This window comes from Dromiciops gliroides, chromosome 2 (assembly GCF_019393635.1).
Source record: "Dromiciops gliroides isolate mDroGli1 chromosome 2, mDroGli1.pri, whole genome shotgun sequence".
Taxonomy (NCBI): domain Eukaryota; kingdom Metazoa; phylum Chordata; class Mammalia; order Microbiotheria; family Microbiotheriidae; genus Dromiciops; species Dromiciops gliroides.
In genome coordinates, this window is record NC_057862.1 from 302,541,701 (window position 1) to 302,564,236 (window position 22,536).

The following is a 22,536-nucleotide window of genomic DNA, read 5'->3' on the forward strand; positions in this document are numbered from 1 at the left end:
ATCATTATCACAGATTGAACTGTTGTCCATAATCTTCCAGATATAAAACTGATATGTGAAAACTTAGGGACAACGTTTTCAATAGCTGCTTCCATGCCAAATAATCATAATCCTCAAGCTAAATAAAACAAAGAGTTTTCAAAATATAGAGACCTAGCAAAAATCAATATCACGTGGAAACAAAATGTTCACATAATCCTTGTTCTGCCTAATACATCATAATACTTTTGTTCAATTGTAAAATGCACTTATTTTACACATTTGCGCAAAAGTCCACAAACATTAAGAACAATAGGGGAGCAACTTGTCTTCAGATTGTTTCATATGTGTGTGTACACAAATTTGAGCCTGAAAGCAACCCTGTGAGGTAAATACTTCAGATATTACTATCAGCATTTCACAGAAGTGAAGTGATTTGCTCATGGTCCCATGCTAATTAAGTGCCAGAAGAATTTAAACCCAAGTTCTCCTAACTCCCAAGTGTAACTCTTATCTACAACACCACTTTGCCTTATCTAGTTTCTACCCAAATAGAAATGCTAACACTTCTTGTTGCATGAGGGGGAAGCAGTATACTAAGTTGTTGCCCATCACTGAAGAAACTGTGAAAAATCAATCTAATAAAACATTACTACTGTGCCAAATAAAATAATGGATGAGAAATTCAGAACATGGAAATACTTCTGGAAATTGATAGAGTTAAGAGAGAAGTGAGTCAATGTAGCATACTGGTCAGAGAACCAATCTCAAAGTCAGGAAGACCTGAGTTCAAGCCCTGTTTTGGCACATACTAGCTAAGTGACCCTATAAAAGTCACCTAACCTTTCAGTGACAGAGGTATTACTAAATACATATAATAAATACAGTATGACCTGTATTACTAAAGTGAGCTTCCTCAGAAAAGGAGTGCCCTAAAACAACAAATTTATGGATCTAATCCCTATGTCTAAATAAAGAAGAACCAGCATAATAATATACAGAATGATTACAGTTAATATAAATAAGAACACTAAAGGTCAGCTGGTTGCAGATTCTTTCATTTATTTTTAATTATTTTTTTCAATTAACACGTATTTTTAATCTCTCCATTTCCCAACTTAAGAAAAAGAAAACCAAAACCCTCATAACAAATAAGAACAGCCAAAGAAATTAATTTCCATATCAGCCATATCTTAAAATGTGTCTCATTTCCGCATATTTAGTCCAATACTTGTTAAGAGGTAAATAGTATTCTCCATCATCAATCCTTTGGAAACATGGTTGGTCGTGACATTAAGTTTTTAAGTTTTTTTGAAGTTGTTACTTTTTTAAATGTTATTATAATATAAATTATTCTCCTGGATCTGCTCACTCACTTTTGTTTGCATGAGTTGGAACAAGTTATCTGAGGTTTCTCAGAAACTGTCCCTTTTGTTGTTGTCAACAGACAATCACATCATGAGATTTATGTCTAATGTGTTTTACGAAACAATTGTATTCTATCACATCCATATGCTATAATTTATTTAGCCATTACCCAAACGATGAACATCCCCTTCATTTCCAGTTTTTTGCCACAACAAAAAGAAATTCTAGAAATATTTTAGTATTTGGTCCTTTTTTCTCTTTTTATGAAATAAAAACTTGGTAGTGGTACACTGAGTAAAAGGATATGCATGACAGTAACTTTTTAAAATTCTATAGTCTATATAGCTCCAAACTGCTTTCCAAAATGGCTGTTATCACAGCTTCACCAACAGTTCAATAACATGCCTATTTTCCCCAAAGGCCCAGATTAAATGCAATTACTAGTGGGAGTGAAGTGAGAAGATGAAACACTCTCCTCTCCTCAGTAAAAGTGGAGGTCTACAGGAGTAGAAATTTGAATGTGCTATCAGATGTAACTGACAGGATGACCAGTTTTGTTTAATCATTTTATTACAAGGAATGTTTATACAGGAAGTGGGGATAAATCTGAAAAATGACTCCTTAAAGTATAGCTTTAAAAAAGGAATTAAATAAAATTTTTAAAATAAAACAAACTGATTCCTCCTGTCAAATATCTTTATACAAGTATCTGTATTTTTTTAACTCAAGAACTTTACTAAAAGTATTTTTAAATAGTTAAAATAACTATAGTCCAAAGGGGGGGAGGAATATATGTATATATTTGTGTGTGTGCATGTATGTGTGTATGCATGTATGCATGTATGTATGTATATGTGTATGTGTGTATATATATGGGAATCACAATTCTACAAATCTTTTGTGCTCTCTAGAGGACACATAAAGAAGCACACATTCCAGAGGTAAAAGGTCTATGCCTCAACAGGTTTATGTCCCCTGCAAAGCAAGTTGGCAAAGAAAAGAAAGCCTCATTTGAAGTATTCCCATGATGTACAATAGAACAATTATCTTGATTGTCCCCAATTGTTCATTTTCATAAGAGCCAAGAAACTCTTATATACCCAATGGAATCACAGTCAGAAGCTGGATTAATGATGACATCCCTTTATCCATAGGCGTGAAAGCTCAGGATGGACAGACGTTTGAACATACACGACTGGGAATCCTGCCCTCAACAAATACACTAGATGCAGATACATGGTTTCTTGGCTTCCTGTTCTCATACCCATCTGTCAGGATGGCATTGTGCCTGCTCACATGTTGGTCAAACTGTCACTAGGGCATAGGTGCCAAGCAATGATAGTTTTTAATGGGCAGCTTGCTAACACTGTAAGGACTTACTTTTCTGCAGAAAAATCTAGGGGGATATGGAAGGATTGCAATCATAAACAGACTATTCTTGATCAACCCTGTAAAAATTTCTGTGATAACAAAGTTGATAAGTAGATAAAAGAGAAGATATTCAGACCAGAGGTAGTTGACTCAAATAGGGAAGGCAATTTAATAACAATAATATAAATTGTGAGACTAATGCCTTCCACATTATCATATACCATTAATTTAGATAAATCAAAGCAAACATCTTATACAGAATCCTATGCTCAAGCCGTATTTGATTATAATTTTTAAAAAAACATTGCAATATATTCTTCCCTATTGGAAGGAAAAAGTCAAAGGGAATTGTCCTTAATAACTCTTCACAGAGTGAATAAATTCTATTTGCTTGATGCTGAAGAGGTATTTTGAAATTAACAGTCTAATTTTATATGACTGGTAAAGTTTGTTTTGAATGTGCAAAAGGAAATGAAAACCAAATTAAGATTTCTTCAGGTGAAAATAATCTTATTTATAACTTCCTTGCTAGAATAATTTTTAAAAAACAATGGGTACTGGGAAAATAAAATAGTATTTAGGTACTTCCAATCAAAATTTGGGATAATGTAGGGGACTCCTGTTCTGGTACCATTGAAGCTAATCCTGAGATTCTGAGGGAAACAATCAAGGGGCAAGCTAGTATCTACCACATGTCCCTGCCTCCAAGAAGATAAAGGCAGACACTGGACTTGTGGCTTCCCAGCTCAGGAAACTGCAATTTCAAAGTTTTAGAGAGTTGTGTCAAGAGGGCCAAGGAGCAAAATTAATATACATCAGAGACAAAACTTATACAAAGGTTTTCCTGGCTCTAAGGCCAGCTTCCTCCACAACAGCATAAACCCTCGTCATCTGGGTATTGGTGTTTTTCTTTAAAAACAAAAAATAAAACCCTCTTTGGACAACTAAATTATACTTCCTAATACTAAGGAAATTTCCCCCTAAGACAAAATCCCTCCTTCTTAAATCTGAGTCTTTTGTTCTTGCTCAATGTTCAGTAAAGACAGGGGAAAAACTGGCATTTTCTATCTAATTCTTCATATACATAAAGACATACTTATTTAATAACTCCTCAATCTTTTCTCTATGATAAATAATGCTAAGGCAAAGTCTGAAATCTATACTACACTCTTCCAGAAAGCTGCTAAGGATATGTCATATAGTCAAAATGGAGCAAATTACTTTTGTCAGCTTGCCAGTGATTATACAGTCCAACACAAAATCATAAGCTTCAGTAAAGTGGCTAAACATTTTTGCATATGGTAATTTCTACCAATCAATTAGTCCCTACAGAGGATCCAGAATAATCTGTTTTTAAAACACTGTTAAATCAGTCACGCATCAAGAAGAGGCAACATACACACACATATATACATATATAATGCATATTATTTAGAAACACAATATATCATATACACTATATATTATATTATATATTTATGATATATATATATATTCTATTTGTGTATGTATCTGGATTAGTGGGAAAGGGATCCATATATAAAACCACAGATCCAAAGAATCAAGATAACAGTCTATCATATCACACAACTGTCCAAAAACCACTTTCCCTATTCATGTATAAACCCCAGTTAACAAAGAAGACCTTCCACTAACCAGTCAGTAGCACTCACCTCCAAAACTCTAATTTCAAAACTCTTGATTCCCCAACAAAGTATCACAAGCCAAGATGGCCTCCTTATTTAGAAGCAGTGCTACAAAGTCGATAGAATATTGAACTTGAAGTCATGAAGACCTTGATTCAAATCCTACCTCTGACTACCAGCAGGGCCTTGATTAAGCCATTTTTCTCTAAGCCTTGATTTCCTCATCTATAAAACAGGGAAGTATGTGCCTCACACTGCTGTTCTGAAGTTCAAATTATATTGCATGTAAAGCACCTTGTAAGCTTTAAAAAGTTACATAAATATCAGCTATAATTATATTAATCATCCCTAAGCCTATGCTATTATATTATAAAGCTCTAGAGGAGGGTCCATGTCTTAATTATCTTTTTTATCTCCTCCAGTTCCTAACAGGATTTTTGCACATAATATGGTCGGTTCTTCTATAACTGTTTCAAAAATACAAATTTGTTCTGATCCAACTGATTTATATGGGAATGTTTTAAGCTTGCTTCTTCAAGATTCTTTACTGAGAAAAATTTAGAATGCAATAAATTTCACCAATAACACAAGCTGCTATCCTTCCAATGCCCACTTCCAAAAGCAAACTTCAGGTCTTTGTCAAGGTAAAGTACCATATTTATTGTATATCCTCTTGGGAAGTTAGAGCTGTAAGCAAGGAAGGCTGTATCACTCCAGCACCCTTCCACCATGGCCTCCACCTTAAGGCTCCAAACTGCCCCCTGCCCAACTTGTTCATGCAGTCCAGACTGCTACTATTTATTGTAGGATTTATGTATTTCTTAATCATTTAACATATATAAAACTGTGCTACCATTTTTATTAGGTTCTTATCTCTTAACATATCATTGATGAAGTTTTTGAGTATTGTGTCCCTAACCCAATAATCTGTGGTGTTTAATTGCATAAGTTTCCAAAGTGCAGTGCTTTTTGAAAACGTGTGGCATTATAGCACAACTGCATGTATGTGCTTAATAAATGCTAACTAAACGAATGTTGCTTCCTTTTTCTAGAAGGCCACCTTGAGCCCAACTACTTAACTGTTGTTTTTTTCCTTCAAGTTTCAGACTGCAATGATTTTCCCTACCGTACTAGTGTGAACAAGACAGGCATCTGATTCACTCTTTCACCCTCTCATTTTCCTGTTCCCTAATAAAAGAAAATAAATCTTAAGTATATGAAAGGGCTTTGCTATAAAACATTACAGGGTAATACAGATTTGGAGGGAGGAGGCAACTATACCAAAATGAAAAGACAAATAATAATCCATAGTGAATAAAAGTTGTTATTATATATCTCTAGTCTTCCAGAGTTATAGAAATTTCTTAATACCTTATCTCCCACCTGCCATTAGTGTTCTCATTTTGATCTTGATATTAACTCAAGTTGAGTACCATGACTAGAGAATTGCCTGTCCAAGACTACCATTCACAGATTTTCAGAATCTGACCTAAGCCAAGTTACAGCATATAGAAGCCTGGGACCTGAGCAAGGACTTCCCTTCTACTCTCTAGCTCATTCTCTTGGGTCACATCACCCTCTGGCAGTGTTTGGAAAGCAAACATACTCTCAAATTCTATCCAAGATACCCACCTAAATTGGAGGCAGATGACCCAGCTTCCACATCCCTACTTCAGGAAAAACTTGTGGTTCTCACCAAACTAAATAACGATCAAGTACTAGGTTTTTATTGTTTGTTTCTCTTGTCTGATTTTCAGCATTTCTATTTGTTTTTAGTTTTAATTATTATTATTGTTGTTGCTCTTCTATTTTTTTTAGATGTACGGCCAATGTAATGATCTGTTCTTTCTCCCTTTTTTGATGAAAATGTTCAGATATATAAATTTTCCCATAAAGACTACTTTGGTGACATCCCAAAAGTTTTTTTTATGTTCTCATTATTGTCATTTTCATTAATAAAATTATTTGGGTTTTTATGGTCAATTTCTGTAAAGCTGGTATGCGAAACTAAGAAATATTTATTCTTGGTTTCCTATTAAGTAATACCCTGTAATGATTGGAATGATGCCACCTACTGGAGACTTGCTATGGGAAAGCTCCACCATGAGGAAAATGCCTCAGAGGCATTGTGGCTGGCTTTTCCTTGGCGTCAGGAAATGACGTTTGCTCATGGGTGCTGTCTATCAAGGCTACCAGCCAATCAACTTGAGGAGCCTCCTATTTTCTGGGAGGAGACAGGAAGGAGGAAAGGGAGCCTGCGGGGAGAGCTCTTGCGCTTTTTGGGTTCCTGACTTGATGGTGGTGGTGGTGGCAGAGGACTTCACAGGAAATTTGAGGAAAGATAGGAATGCCAGGCTGTTGGAATTCTGTTCTCAATCTTTTCCTTTCTATTTTTCAATAAACCCTTAAAAACCCAAACTCATTTTATCAGAGATTTTAGTCAGTTTCCCCCAAAACTGGGGGAACAGATTAGAATCCACACTTAGAATCTTAAATTATACAACCCAAAGATAAGTCATGTCTAACTTTTCTAAAGTTTCACCTGATTCCTTAATTCCCATCATTCATATTTTTGTTAGATTTATATTAGACTGCAAGAAGCATGCTCCAACCCATTTTCCAAAGTCTGCTCAAATTTCTAATGAAAGTAGGAACATTTTTTATTCTAATTAGATACTGTACTTAGAGAGGTATGCTGGCATAGAAGAAGAAGCAAGTCAGGAAGGACATCAGTTCAAATGTTGCCTCTGATTTTTGCTAGCATATGCAATAAAGAGCAAGTCACTTAACTTTATTGTGTCTCAGACTACATATGTGTAAGAGGGGAAAAGTATTTTCAGTACTTAACACATAGCACTGTCAAGATAATTTAATGACATAACGTGAAAAATAGTTGAAAGCACTATATAGTTGCCAACTATTTTTATTAATAGTGTAGATGTAATAGATGCAAACATGGGCTGATTTGCATGAATTCAACATTCTTCCTTATTTGATATATCAAGGTCATTTAAAAGCATCTAAGATTAGTGCATTTCCACTGAGATTTTTAAACCTATTTTTTAAAAAACAGTTTGTATTAATAGCCTTAAAGTTTTATAAAGGATATGCTTTCTCAAAATCAAAAGATCTTCTGGGGGCAGCTAGGTGGCTCAGTGGCCCTGGATTCAGGAGAACCTGAGTTCAAATCTGGCCTCAGACATTTGACGCTTACTAGCTGTGTGACCCTGGGCAAGTCATTTAACCCTCACTGCCCCACAAAAAAAAAAAAAAAAGCTTCTGAGGCTCTACTTAGTACTCATCAGGTTGATAAAAATGACAAAAAAAGGAAAATGGCAATTACAGGAAAGGATATGGGAAGACAGACACACTAATGCACTCTTGCTGGTTTTAGAAAGCAATTTAGAAAAATACCCCAAAAGTCAGTAACTATGCAGACCATATGACTAAGGGATAATGCTACTAAGCATATACCCTAAAAAAGACCAATAAAGAGGTAAAAGGCACATATAAATATTTCCAACAACACTTTTTGATGTAATGAAAATTGAAAACCAAAACAGAGACCAGAAACTAGAGAACAGAATAAATTATGGTTCGAATATAATGGATTATAAGAAATGACAAATAGGACAGATTCAAAGAAACCTAGAAAGACTTATATGAAAGTTATACAGAGTAAAGTAAGCAGGAAAATAATTTATACAGTGACCACAACATTGTTGGGTGAAGGGGGTTGGGGGGGGGGGACAAAAAATTATAACCAACCATAGCTCTAGATGATCAACAACAAAACATGCCTCCCATATCCTGACAGAAAGGTAATGGACTAGAGGTATATAATAAAACATATATTGAGACCTGTACAAGGTGAACATTTGCACTGCTTGACACATTTCTTGCAGGAGAAAGGTGGGTTTTTATTTTATTTTTTTGGTAAGGCCAGGGAAAGGGGTACAGGAGGGTAGAGGAAGACAAGCAAATGGGAGACTAGGGCTAGTTACAATGATACCCCCACACTCAATGAAATATTTTTTAAATGGACAGAAAAGTAATTCCAGGGTCCGAAAGCAATAAAATAGAAAACCGAACATTTTCTTTGATCCTCATGACCTCTCAAAAGAGAAATTATGCACCAAAGGTAAAGCAAAGTCAGCTATCTCCATGACCTAGGGCCAGGCTTCTTAAACTCTAAGTCATAACACCATATGGCAACAGTAAAAGATAATGTATACCTATTTTATTTATCTATACACTGAGGTTGTGTAAAAATTTCTTGGCCAAAAAGGGGTCATGAGTGGAAAATGCTTAAGAAGCCCCTCATCAAGGGTACCCAGAATCCAAAAACAAAAAACAAAAAAGCAAAAAAGTTTTTAAAGAAACTGAAGAACTAAATGTTTACTGACTCTGAATTCACTCAACAGCACTCCCCTACCTCCCACACTACCACAGCAAGGCTGTATTATCAGATACAAGTGATATCGTTAGATTGGAATGACACCACCTGCTGGAGACTTACTGTAGGAAAGCTCCGCCATGAGGAGAAGGCACCTGAGGGCAAGACATGTGGCTCTTCTTTGGTGTCAGGAAGTGATGTTTGTTTGTGGGAGGAAGAGGGAGTGAGGCTGGCGCTCTCACTCTCTTTCGCCAGGAGGCACTCATGGAGAGCAGAGCAGAACTGTAGCTCCCTGAGATAGAGAGATGAATCTAGGCCTTTCTCTCTCTTTTCACCAAATTCTTATTCTCCTTAATAAATGCTTAAAAGTCTAAACTCTTGCTAAAGCTTATAATTTACTGGCAACCACTCATTGGAGATTTTAGATAGTATATAGAGAGATTTTAGCCCCTCTTTGTTTCTTCAAAAAACACAGGGTGTTTCCTTGATGAAACACAAGGAAAAGACACAAGCTAACAACATCACCCAATCCCATACTTTGGTACTCTCTCCCTTTTTCCAATATTGTGGACACCCCAGCTAAAGACTGTAGAAATTTGTCCTGGCCACAACAGACATGGTAGAGGCTGCAGCCCCTCAAGAGCAAAAGTCTGCTAGGGGCCATAACCCCACAGCACTAATGCAGCAAAGCTCTGGTGCCAAGGTGAATAACCCTGTAGGAACAGCAGAGTTGCTGGGCCAACAAACCCCAGGACAGCAGCAGTTGTGTGCCTTACTGAAAAACCCTTTAACATCAGCACTGCAAAGCTCCAGAATTAAGTATCCAAAGAACTAAGGAACAGAAAAAGATACCATGACAAGACATTGTGTAGGGCTGAGGGGAAGGGAGGGGAAGGGGAAATACAACACTCCACTAAGCCAAGAGAGAAAGTGTACAGCATTCAGATAGGGCCAGTTCAAACCACCCAAAGGACACTTGGGGCAAAAACCTAGGTTAGTGAATGGTGAATTGCCCAGCTTGGAAGGAACCTAAGTTTCTAGAGATCCATCCTGCAAGGAAACCACAATCAGAAGAGGAGTCCAAAAGTGAGTGATAGGAGAAAATAAGGGAAGGAAAAGACCAAAATTACCAAAGATTTCAGGAAGAAGGTAACTCAGAGAAGGACTTTAAACATAAACAGATTAATCAAGAGGAAAAACTATAATAACAGAAGGAAATATGGCATCCAGACATTGTAAATAAGTACAGGCATTTATGAATAAATAATGCAAAATGAAGGAAAACAAGTTAATGAAACAGAGAACCCTGCAGAATATGAGAACATGGAACCCCAACACATTGTTCTTGAGTGGTTTAAAAGAGGAAGATCAGATAGAGATTTTAAATGACCCAATATCAAAAAATGAAATAGAACTAGCATTAAAGGAATAACCAAAGAAAAAATATTCACCCTGATAGAGTAATAACAGGAGAATTCTATCTTTTAAAGAACAACTATAACCATTACTACACAATTATTCTCTAATAATGGGGGGGGGGGGAATCACCTTTCCAGACTCATTACGTGAGACAAATAAAGTTCTAATACCTAAACCAAAGCACAAAAGAAGAGGCAATGAATATCAATTTACAACTTTTAAATAAAACTCAGTTAACTAGACTACCATGATTTATTCAAGAAATCATTTGTGAAGCTTAAAAAATCTAATTGCTATGTCTGAAATCTAATGTGTGATCACCTTAAATTAGAAACTCATAGCACCAGTCTATGGGCATAAAGTATTTATTAAAAGTATATTAGGGGTTAGTAAAGAGAACACGTGGAGAAAAAAAATCTGTCTACTCTGCCTACCACTGCCACCAACAGCCAGTTCTAGAAGGAAAAGGAGAATCCTCAGTCTCCTAGAGCGGAAGCTCTCTGTGGGACTGGAAGAGGGTGGTTCCCACACACAGCTCCAAGCTAATTGGTTGATTCATTGATTGACATGTCTTACAGGCGGTCTATGAACAGATTTAACTTCCTGAAGCCAGGCAGTTTCCGGAGGCTGATCACATGCTTTCTCCTCAGAGCTGCCCTGGTTCTCACAATGTCTTTCTCAACACGGGGGTGGCACCCTGATTCTCACATATTCATTATGACCAAATGGGATTTATCATGATACTTGGTTCAATATTAGGAAAACAATCAACAAAATCAGATTAAAATTAAAATATCCAAAATTATATGATTATTTCAGTATATGCAGAAAACCTTTGACAAAAATACAACACTTATTTTTATGCTTAAAAAAATTATATGGGGGGGGCAGCTAGGTGGCACAGTGGATAAAGCACCAGCCCTGGATTCAGAAGGACCTGAGTTCAAATCTGACCTCAGACACTTGACACTTAATAGCTGTGTGACCCTGGTTAAGTCACTTAAGCCTCATTGCCCCACCAAAAAAAAAAATAATAATTCATTAAAAAAAACTATATAGGCATGGAGGGACCTTTTCTTTGAATATCATTAACAATATCTGTCTAAAACTAAAAGCAATGGGGATACACTAGAACCCTTTCCAATAATTATAGTAGTAAAATAAGGATATGCCCACACTCCAAACCATTATTTGATATAGTTCTGAAAATGCTGGCAATAGCCACAAGACAAGAGAAAAAAATTAAAGGCATAAAGTAAGGAAGAAAAAAGTTATCCCTATTTGTTGTTGATATGGTAGTTTAATTGGAAAATCCTAAAGGAATCATCAAAGTTACTGAGATAATTGATAGCTTCAGCAAAGTTGCAGGCTACAAAATACTCAAAAATCAACTACACTTCTATATAATGAAAAAATTCAAGAACCTATGCTAGAAAGAGAAAACCCATTCAAAGTAACTATAAAAGGTATAAATTATCTGGGGATCAATCTACCAAAGCACACAAAAGTCTAGTAGAGATTCAATAACAGATCTATACAAAATTCATTTGGAAGCCTAACAAAATTCATTTGGAAAAGCATGAACTAGAATATCAAAGAAAATTATGAAAAGACATTAGGCCAAAGGTAGAATAGCACTTTCAAACCTCCAACTACATTACAAAGCAGTAGTCATCAAGACCCTCTGGTATTGTTTAAAAAACAGAGGTAGACCAATGGAAAAGCCTAGACAAGGATAAATCAGATACAAAGAAGCTCAGTAATTGTGTTCAATAAACCAGAAAACATGAAATATTTAGGAAAGAACTCCCTATTTGATTAAAAAGTAAACTATTAGGAAAACTGGAAACCAATATGGCACAAATTATACTTGGAGTAACACTTTATACCATATTCCTCAATACATCCTAAATGGATACAATACCTTAAAATTAAATAACACTCATATGTTCTTTAGGTAGTAGAGTGGATAAAGTACTAGGCCTGGGAGTCAGGAAGACTCATCTCCACAAGTTCAAATTTGGCCTCAGTTAGTAAGCTGTGTGACCCTGGGCAAGTCACTTAATCCAGTTTGCCTCGGTTTCCTTAATCTGTAAAGTGAGCTGGAGAAGGAAATGGAAAACAATAACTGGAATACAATTGTGCTGTAAGAAATGATGAATATGATGAATACAAAGAAGCATGGAAATATCTACATGAACTGACAGAGAGCGAAACAATGTAAAAGAAAGAAAAAACAACCACATACAAAATCAAAAGTGAATAATATAAAATTATAAAGAACAAGCATAGCTCAAAAGAAGAAATGAGAAGACATTTCCACTCCATCTCCTTGATGAGGTGGAGGGTCCATAAATGCACAGTGCACATACTTTCAGACTTTTTCTTTGTTAATTTTTTTAAGTAATGTGGTAAAAATTCTTGGAATTTAGCTGACTCATTTGGGAGGGGCCACACTTGGCCCACCCTTAAGTTACATATGCTACTGAGGTCAGAAGGAGAATTCTCCATAGGCAGTTTTTGAAGGACTTCCCCTTTTGGGGAAGGGAGATTGAACACTCATTGAGGGGAGGGGAGGAGTCACTTGGAGAACACTCTCACCCTTGGCTGCTTTCCCTCTGCTTGGTTTCCTGGTGATGCAAGAAAGCTAGCTGACTTTTCCAGGAGTGGTGAGTGAACACAATAAACTCTGCATTCTTTTTAAATAGCTTAATTGGAAATGATCTGGGGATTGTACAGACTTAGGTTAGAGTTAAGAGGATTTATCTATTTCTTTTTCCCTATTTCCTTATCTTTGATTTTCTGTTAATTTCACCTTTGTTGTTTAATTAATTCCCAAGTAATAAAATCTGATCCTTTTATGGAAAAGAAGCTGTAAGGCTCCTTTCTTATTGGCCTGGGAGAAATATCTAAAAGGGCAGTTTGGAGGGGAGGGAGCTTTTAACCTAGAGGTCCCTCATTATTTCCAGGACCCCAATATTTCAGCAAGTCACCCAATTAACAAACACTCCATATATTAAATTTCAGCCCCTACAGTAATAAACATTTTTATTTATAGATTGGGGTTCCAATTTGTATCCTTCCTTCCCTCCCTGAGGCCATAAGCAATCAGATATAGGTAATGCATGTATGATTATGTAAAACATTACCATATTAGTCGTTTTGTATAAGAAAACTTAAATTAAAAAATTAAAGTGAAAAATAGCATGCTTCAGTCTGTGTTCCTTCAATATCAGTTCTTTCTTTGGAGGTGGATAGTATGTTTGGGATTGTCTTGGATCATTATATTGCTAAGAATAGTTAAGCCATTCACAATTCTTCATCAAACAATATTACTATCTCTGTGCACAATTTTCTCTTGGTTCTGCTCACCTCACTATGCGTCAGTTCATACATGTCTTTCCAGGCTCTTCCAAAATCATCCTGCTTGTCATTTCTTAGAGCACAATAATATTCCATCACCATCATATACCACAGCTTCTTCATCCATTCCCCCAATTAAAGTGCATTCCTTTGATTTCCAATTCTTAGCCACCACAAAAAGAGCTGCTATAAATATTTTTGTACAAATAGGTTTCAGACATTTTCAATGTACTGCTCACTTACACTATTTTTTCCCTTTTCTTTTGGTTTTTTTTTTCTTAAAAATACTATTTGTTATATGAGACATCTCTGAGAGGTGAGGAGGGAACATACTATGACAAACTATGGTTATGTTTAAAATTTTTTTTAAGTCATCAATAAAAACTTGTTTTAATCCTAACCCTAATAGTATCATTATTAATAATAGAAGGGGCAGTTATATGGCTCAGTGGAGAAAGCACCAGGCTTGCAATCAAAAGACCTGATTTCAAATCTGGCCTCATACACTTACTGGCTGTGTGAGCCTGGACAAGTCACTTAACACAGTTTGCCTCAGTTTCTTCATATATAAAATGAGCTAGAGAAGCAGATGGCAAACCATTCCATTATCTTTGCCAAGAAGACCCAAAAAGGAATCACATAGAGTCAAACAGAACAAAAAACAGCTAAGCAACAGCTAATAAGTAGAAGAGAAGAAAATTTAGAGGAAGACAAGTGTTAGATTAAATGCATTTTTAAAAATAAACAATAAATAATAAAAATTTGCAGTTTCTTATACAATTTTCTTCCTATTCTTTCTATATGAAAATCATTTGTTGATGACTGTCACATTCAGAATAACAAAATTAAAATAAAAATATTAGTATGAAATCATCATTTTTGGTGTAGGGTAAGAAAAGTCAGTCATTTTGATAATTTTAAATCAATTTCTGAAAAATCATTCTCCAAGTGAAAAAAATACTAGCTTTGTATTTAGCTTAAATTTAATTTTTGGTTTGTTAAGTACTCTAAATACTGTTGTCATCATGTCCAACTCTTCATGACCCCATTTGGGTTTTCTTGGCAAAGATACTAGAGTGGTTTGCCATTTCCTTCTGCAGCTCAAACTGAGTCAAACAGGATTAAGTGACTTGCCCAGGGTCACAAAATTAGTGTTTAAGGGCGAATCTGAACTCAAGTCTTCCTGACTCCAGGCCCAGCACTCTATCTACTGTGCCACCTAACCATGTAAATACAGTATAACAAGAATTTTTTATTGTTTTTAAAGCATGAACCTACATCAAATAGAACTTAACAGAGGTCTTTACCATCTAGCATCTTTGCAACATTCTGCATAACAGGAAGTCATTATTCTGCAAACCTATATCAGTACAAACTTGTGTACTGATAAACTACACTAGTTATGTGTTACACCAATTTACAGAATCCAGTCAAAATTCCTTTTAAGGACAGACAACATGCTGCCTGTAATAAGAATGTGCTTGCTGTTGTTCAGTAATTTCAGCTGTGTCTGACTCTTCATGACTCCATGTGGGGTTTTCTTGGCAAAGATACAGGAGTGGTTTGCCATTTTCTTCTCCAGCTAATTTTACAGATGAAGAACAAAGGCAAAAAAAGTTAAGTGACTTACCCAAGGTCACACTAGATGTTAAGTGTCCAAGGCCACATTTGAACTCATGAAGATGAGTATTCCTGACTCCAGGCCTAGCACTTTATCCACTAAAGTCATTATTCAGTGACTACTGTTACTATCTAAAAACTCTTTGGCTAATAGATGCTATCTTGTCTACCCAGGAACTAATTGTTTTACTAAATTCCATATTTAGTAAAAATAACAGTAAAAATGTTTTTCAAAATGCTAAATGCATTAATTTCCCCTTAATTCCCTTCCAAAGTAACAAGACTAAAATGCAATATAATACAAGGTAATATACTGTATCTTGAAAATGAATGCCAAAATCTAGGTCATTCTAAATATTTCCACTCTCAGAAACAATTGCAATTATGCCAGACTAGCTCCTGCTTACAAACCTATCGCCTCTAGGATAAAATGCCAAATCCTAAATTTATCATTTAAATTCCTTCACAATCTGGCCTATGTTTCCAAGATTATTTCACATTACATAGTCCCCTTTGTAGACTCTGCTTTCTAGTCATAGTGGCCTACTTGCTATTCTCAGAATTTAGTTCTCCATCTCCCACCTCTGTGCCTTTTCACAGGCTGTTTTTCCCATACCTGTAAAATGTATCTCTACTTGGAATCATTACCTTTCTTCAGGGCACAGTTAATGTACCACCTCCTAGAGGAAGTTTCTTTCATTTTATATTTGTATTATTATCATCTGTATCTCTAGGGCCTAGTACAATGCCAGGAAGAATACAGGCACCCCATAAAATGCTTGCTGATTATTCATTTTCTGGTCAGTAATGCTCCCTCCCTTCTCCTCAAATTATCGTGCATGTACTTATCCGTTTATGTTTTGTCCTCCCATTTGAACCTTAGGTTCTTGAGGGCAAGAACTACTGTTCATTTTCTTTATATCTGCAGCTTCTAGAACACAGAATAGGTGCTTAATAAATGCTTGTTAGATCTGATTAAAAGTGAATGACTTGGGGCAGCTAGGTGGCAGTGGATAGGGCACCTGCCTTGGATTCAGGAGGACCTGAGTTCAAATCCGGATTCAGACACTTAACACTTACTTGCTGTGTGACCCTGGGCAAGTCACTTAACCCCAATTGCCTCACCAAAAAAAAAAGTGAATGACTTAATATCTTAAGGACTTTCCATTCACTCTTTCATAACCACTCTACAAACTTGTCCTGTATTACTACTAAGCAATATTTACTACTAAACAGTATTGCTATTCTGTACTGTCAGACTCTTTGTCACTACCTTTGGGGTTTTCTTGGCAAAGATACTAGAGTGGTTTGCCATTTCCTTCTCCAGCTCATTTTACAGATGAGGAACTGATTCAAACAGGGTTAAATGACTTAACCAGGGCCACAACTAGTGTCTAAGGATGGATTTGAACTCAGGAAGATGAGTCTACCTGATTTCAGGACTAGTATTCTATTCACTTCGCCACCTAGCTGCCTAAAAGTAGTAATAATAGCATTACTAAGTAATATTACTACCTACAATAACAACAATAACTTGCGTTTCTAGGACGTTTTAACGGGTAGAGTGTTTTCTTCCCAACCCACCTTTGTGAGGTAGGTATGAAAATATCAGAGTCCCATTTTGTGCAAATGGGGTAAGCATCTCTGAAGTCCTAAGTAGCTAAATCCGAGGAAGATGCCAGAAGCTCAGAGAGGTTAAGTGGCAGAACCAGAGTCACACAGCTAGTAAGTGTCATAGGACGGACTGGAAGCCAGCTCTTCCGGATGCCAAACCCATCTGTCTCTCTTCCTCCCTTCTTCTCCTTCTCTTCCCTCCTCCAACCCCAACCCCACCCTGTCTCTCTGCACTAGATCACCTTGCCTCAGCAGGGGACGAAATGAGTCTCTAACGTCCTAAAGCCCAGGAGCCGACGAGACCAGGACCCGAGTAAGGCCGGGAGACACGGGAATATAGCCGCCACCCTCAGCGCCTTTGGCTACGTCTGGGAGTTAGGAAGAAAGGCTTCGCTTCGCGTCACGTCCAGACCCTCAACGGGCACCAGAAAAAGACGCCAATAAACCAAGGCACAGGAAGCTCCAGCCGGCCTAGGGCTAACGCAGCGAAAAACTCTCTCCCCAGCTCGCTTCTCGGCGGGGCCTGGACTCTCGAAGCCGGTCGAGGTACCCCACTCCTAGTCCTTTGGCTCCCTCCGACCCCAGGGCCCGGCAGCTTCTCCCACCTGAAACCGCAACGCGGGAGGCTCCTTCGCAGACCGAACTTCCCGCCGCTTTAGCTGACTCCGGATTCCCAGAGCATCTCCCGCCTCAGCCTCACTACGCAGTATCCTCGTCTGCCATTGGCTACTGAGAGGGCGGATTTGACAGAATCGGCCCTTATTCCCACCCCTCTCCGTTGCTTCCCCCACCACCACCCCTTCTGGGTATTCTGGGAACTGTAGTTCTAAAGCTTCCATAACCAGCTTTCCCAGCTCCGCCGGCAGCGGCATGCTGGGACTTAGCCTCCTGGGAAATGTAGTTTTTTAACCTAATCTGGCGGTGACCTGATTGGATTGCTGTCGCTAGTTCTTAACTGTTTAGCTACCCTATGCGGGTATCCCCCATTTTATGCAACAAACGTTTTCCTGAAAAGTTGAATGTAAATCTGTAGGATACAGATATTAAATTGTAGTTCCTTTTTTTCATTGTTCTTCAAGCAACAACATACATGAAGCAAAATTTGGGCCCCAAAACCCAAAATACAGGGATTTTTTTGTTCAAACAATGAAGTCCTTCTGAGATTCGAGGATTTCAGGACTTGGAGTCTGAGGACTTGGGTTCGAATTTTGACTGCCCTACTTATTTGTTGAAGTGCTCTTGGGCAAACGATTTCACTTCCCCGGGGCCTCAATTTTTTCTCCCGTACAATGAAGAGGTTAGGCTAGGTAATTGCTAAGGGTCCTTCCAGCTCTAGGTCCTAATGATTTGCTTGGATCTGGAAGATCTTAGTTCAACATATTCAGTTCAATTCAATTCATCATATACTTATTAAGTGCCTGCTGTCTGCCTTGTGCCAGGTGTTAGAGATATACATGTAATGGAGCACTTATCTGTCACCTATGTTCCAGCCAAACTGGACTACTTTCTGTCCTATTTTCTTCCTGTCTCCACCCATCTTGATGCCTTTGCCTCTATGGCATTGGAAGTTACAGCAATGAGTTCCCATTGGTCCCCCTTCCTCTTCCCCTCTCCTCCTCCCCTTCTTCATCTCTTGAAGTTCCTTCTTGCTTTCAAGGAATTTCCTACTTGTCAATTCAAATACCACCTCCTCTATGAAATCTTCCCTGCTCCACTCCCCAACACACCCATATGAAAGTAATCTATCCATCCTCATATTTCACATACCTCTTTTCCTTGGAGTGAGAGGACCTAGGTTCAGGTTCTAACCACTTGTATACTTGTATACTTGTTCTAGCTCACTCTCCCTTGTATCAGCTATTTGTAATCTATTCTGTTTTCTCTCTTATTATATTGTTGTTGTCATCCAGTCTGACTCTTCATGATCCCACAAACCATAGCACACCAGGCCCTTCCATCCTTCATTCTCTCTCAAAGTCTGTCTAAGTTCATGTTCATTGTTTCCATGTTACTATCTATCCATCTCATCCCCTGCCCTTTTCCTTTTGCCTTCACTCTTTCCCACCATCAGGGTCTTTTCTAATAAGTCCTGTCTTCTCATTATGTAGCCAAAGTATTTAAACTTCAGCTTCAGTATTTGACCTTCCAGCAAATAGACTGAATTGATTTCTAGTATTGACTGATTTGACCTCCCTGCTGTCCAAGGGGCTCTCAAAAGTCTTCTCCAACTCCATAATTTGAAAGTGTAGGTTCTGCTCACTCAGCTTTCCTAATAGTCCAACTCTCACAACCATACATTACTACTGGAAATTTTAGTATTATATACTATAAGCTACTTAAGAACAAAGTCTGTCCTGTTTTTCTATTTCCAGTACCTAACTTAGTGTTTTGTACATAATAGGTGATTAATAAATTTTTGTTGAACGAATAAGTGGAATAACCTTGAGGAATGTGCATATTTTACTTAAAGAATAATAATGATTACAATCCACATTAATAAAACACTTCATACTTAAAACGTGTCTTCATCTCTGCCTCAGATTTTCCCTGGCTTCCTTCAAGTCCCACCTTCTACAAGGAGTCTTTTCTAAACCTCTTTAATCTGGGTGCCTCCCTTCTGAGATTATCTAAAATTTATGTCGTAAATATCCTATCCATACATGTTTGCAAGCTGTCTCTGCCATTAGTTGATGATCCCCTTGAAAGCAAGATCTGCTGGGTTTTGTTTCTCTTTTTCTGTCTTTCTTTGTATCCTTAGCTCTTAGCACAGTGCCTGGCAGATAGTAAGTGCCTAATAAATGTTTATTGACCCAAAGACATTCAAAAAGGAGAAAAAGATATATTTGTACAAAACTGTTTATAGCAGTTCTTTTTGTTATGACTAAGAATTGGAATTCAAAGGGATGCTTATCAATTGGGAAATTGCTAAACAAGATGTGCCACATGATTGTAGTGGAATATTATTGTACTATACTAAATGACAGGCAAGATGATTTCAGGAAGACCTGAAGAGACTTATATGAACTGATGTATAGTGAAGTGAGCAGAACCAGGAGAACATTGTACAGTGTCAGCGACATTGTTTGATGAAAAACTGTTAATGACAACTATTCTCAGCAATACAATGATTCAAGCCAATTCCAAAGAACTAATGATGAAGCCTACCATCCACCTCCAAAGAAAGAACTGATGGGGGCAGCTAGGTGGTGCAGTAGATAAAGCACAGGCCCTGGATTCAGGAGGACCTGAGTTCAAATCCAGACTCAGATACTTGATACTTGCTAGCTGTGTGACCTGGGGCAAGTCACTTAACTCTTATTGTCCCACCAAAAAAAAGAATTTATATTGATTGAACACTGACAAAAACATGCTATTTTTCACTTTCTTTCATTTTTTTTCTTTTATTCAAGTCTTCTTATACAAAATGACTAATATGGAAATGTTTTACATAATTGCACATGTATAACCTACATCTGATTGCTTACCACCTCAGGGAAGTAAAAGAGGAAAGGGAGGGAAGGAGGGATAGAATTTGGAATTCAAAATTCTAAATAAAAATGTTTATTAAAAAAATAAATGTTTATTGACTGACTGAATGACAATTGCAAAGTGCCTTATATGCATAATCTTCTCATTCTACATACACACCCCTCCTAGCCCTTCAATAACTAATTAATTGATTGCCTAGAGTGAGTCATTTCCTTGTCCACAATTGGGTTGAGTGCTATGAACACAGCGGTACTGAGACAAAGAGCTTAGAGCCAAAAGGATCAATTCAGTTCATCATGAACTTATGTGCCCTTTTATAGGTGCTAGAAATACACACACAAAGGAGAACTGGCTAGTACTGAGAGCTAAGACCTGGCATCAGGCTCATTTAAATAAAATAGTCCCTGTCCCCAAGGAGTTTACAATCTAAAAGCAGATTTATGAGAAATAACTGGTAAAGAACTGTCTTTTTTGTATTTGTATACCCAATGCTTAGCAAGGTAGTGGGCATATAGTAGGTGATTAATGAACGTTTATTGATTGATTGCTTTCCATAATACTTGGTCTCTAGGGTTTCTTTTTTTTTTATTAGATCTACAAAGTTGGTTTACTTTTTTTTTTTTTTAGTGAGGCAATTGGGGTTAAGTGACTTGCCTAGGGTCACACAGCTAGTAAGTGTTAAGTGTCTGAGGCCAGATTTGAACTCAGGTACTCCTAACTCCAGGGCCGGTGCTCTATCCACTGCACCTCCTAGCTGCCCCAGTTTACTTCTAATAATTTTTAAGTGTACATTCTTCATTATGGTTTTTTTCTAGGAATTTTTAAATTATGCATTCCTCATTATAAGTAATGTAAATGAATCAATATTACATAAATATGTATATATAATGTTAACCAAAAATATATATCAAAGTCCTTGAGACATTTATTTCAACTGGATTTATTACAAGAGAAAGGCACATGCTTGTGGGAACTCCCTATACCAAGAAGCCCAGTGGTGAAAGGAAAGCCTTGGTATTTAAGTTATAGGGAAAAGGAAAAGTCATAGGGGAGAGTAAAAGGATTAATTTCTCACCCCCACCCACCCAAGGAGAGGAGAAAGGCAATGACAAAAGCAGCATTCTTTTCCTTTGCAAACTGCTAAACCATGAAGATAGGATAGTCTACTTATTTATAAGGGTTATCTGCACAGTTTCTCACTCTGGTGCAGCCTAACTGGCACCTGTCTTGATTCCAAAGGACACACAGGAAGTACAGCTTGGGGTGCAAACAACAAATGATGTCAGTTTCAGGGCAGGAGGACTGAGGGAGGGAAGATTCATCCTTGAGATGTTCAGGGCCTCCTGTGTACTCTGGGTCCAGTGTGTCTGGAAAATATGGCAACTCAAGAAGGCAAGGTCTGGGAGCCCCTCAACAATGTGTATGTGTGCATTATATATATTATATATATATTAATAAGTAAGATCTTCATCCCTCTCATTAAGGTCTTATTATATTTGAAGTTGATTCCTCCTACCCTATAGAATTTTTTTTTTTGCAGGGCAATTGGGGTTAAGTGACTTGCCCAGGGTCACACAGCCAGTAAGTGTTAAGTGTCTGAGGCCGGATTTGAACTCAGGTCCTCCTGAATCCAGGGCTAGTGCTTTATCCACTGCGCCACCTAGCTGCCTCCTACCCTATAGAATTTAAATTAGCATTCCATATATAAAATCCTGGGGGTGGGGGGGAGCCATAAGCTTCTTTATGAAAGCTTTGAGTCACTGCTAGAAAGAGCAACCCAAAGCCCTTCTCCTGACACTTTCCAGATAATTGGCATAATTGGAAGATTCAAAGTATCCCAGTCCTGTCTCCAGCCAACTCTAAAGAATAAGCTTTTATAAATTCTCTGGAAGTGTGAATGGGTTTCCTTTTCCCTCCCTTGAATTATAGGTGCTTGTGTAAGAGTGGGCTGTTGACTGAGCAAAAACAACCAATTGATACTTTCCCATCTAAAATATGTGATGAAATGCTACACTCTGGTACTTGCATTTCAATTTAATCAAATCAATCAAAAGCATTCTAATTAAGTGTGAAAATGCCTCCATGGAACCATAGATGTAGTGGAGTGATATTACAAGGAAGAGTAGTACTTAGATAGCCTGAGGAATCAAGTGTCAAGTTAGTTGATAACCAAGTGGATTAAAGGGATTTGAATTCCATGGAGAAGGAAGAGTATACCAGCTAAATTTCCTGAGGAGTTTGGGGCAAAGAGAGAACTTTAACTTTGACCCT

The 22,536-nt window shown here is 37.4% G+C and overlaps 1 protein-coding gene across 5 annotated transcripts in view; it reads right to left on the bottom strand.

Annotated features, from left to right (window-relative positions):
* The window catches only part of VRK1 (VRK serine/threonine kinase 1), a 367,797-nt gene that overhangs the window by 121,072 nt on the left and 224,189 nt on the right, over positions 1 to 22,536 (bottom strand). The window contains exon 1 of one of the 5 annotated variants that reach the window (XM_043989850.1): positions 17,382 to 17,491. The exons of 1 other annotated variant lie outside the window; for it this stretch is intronic. The gene's annotated coding sequence lies outside the window, so the exon portion shown is untranslated. Of the gene's footprint in view, positions 1 to 17,018; positions 17,243 to 17,381; positions 17,492 to 22,536 lie in introns of those variants that run through there. 3 more of the 5 variants (XM_043989849.1, XM_043989851.1, XM_043989852.1) reach the window with 3 other exon arrangements.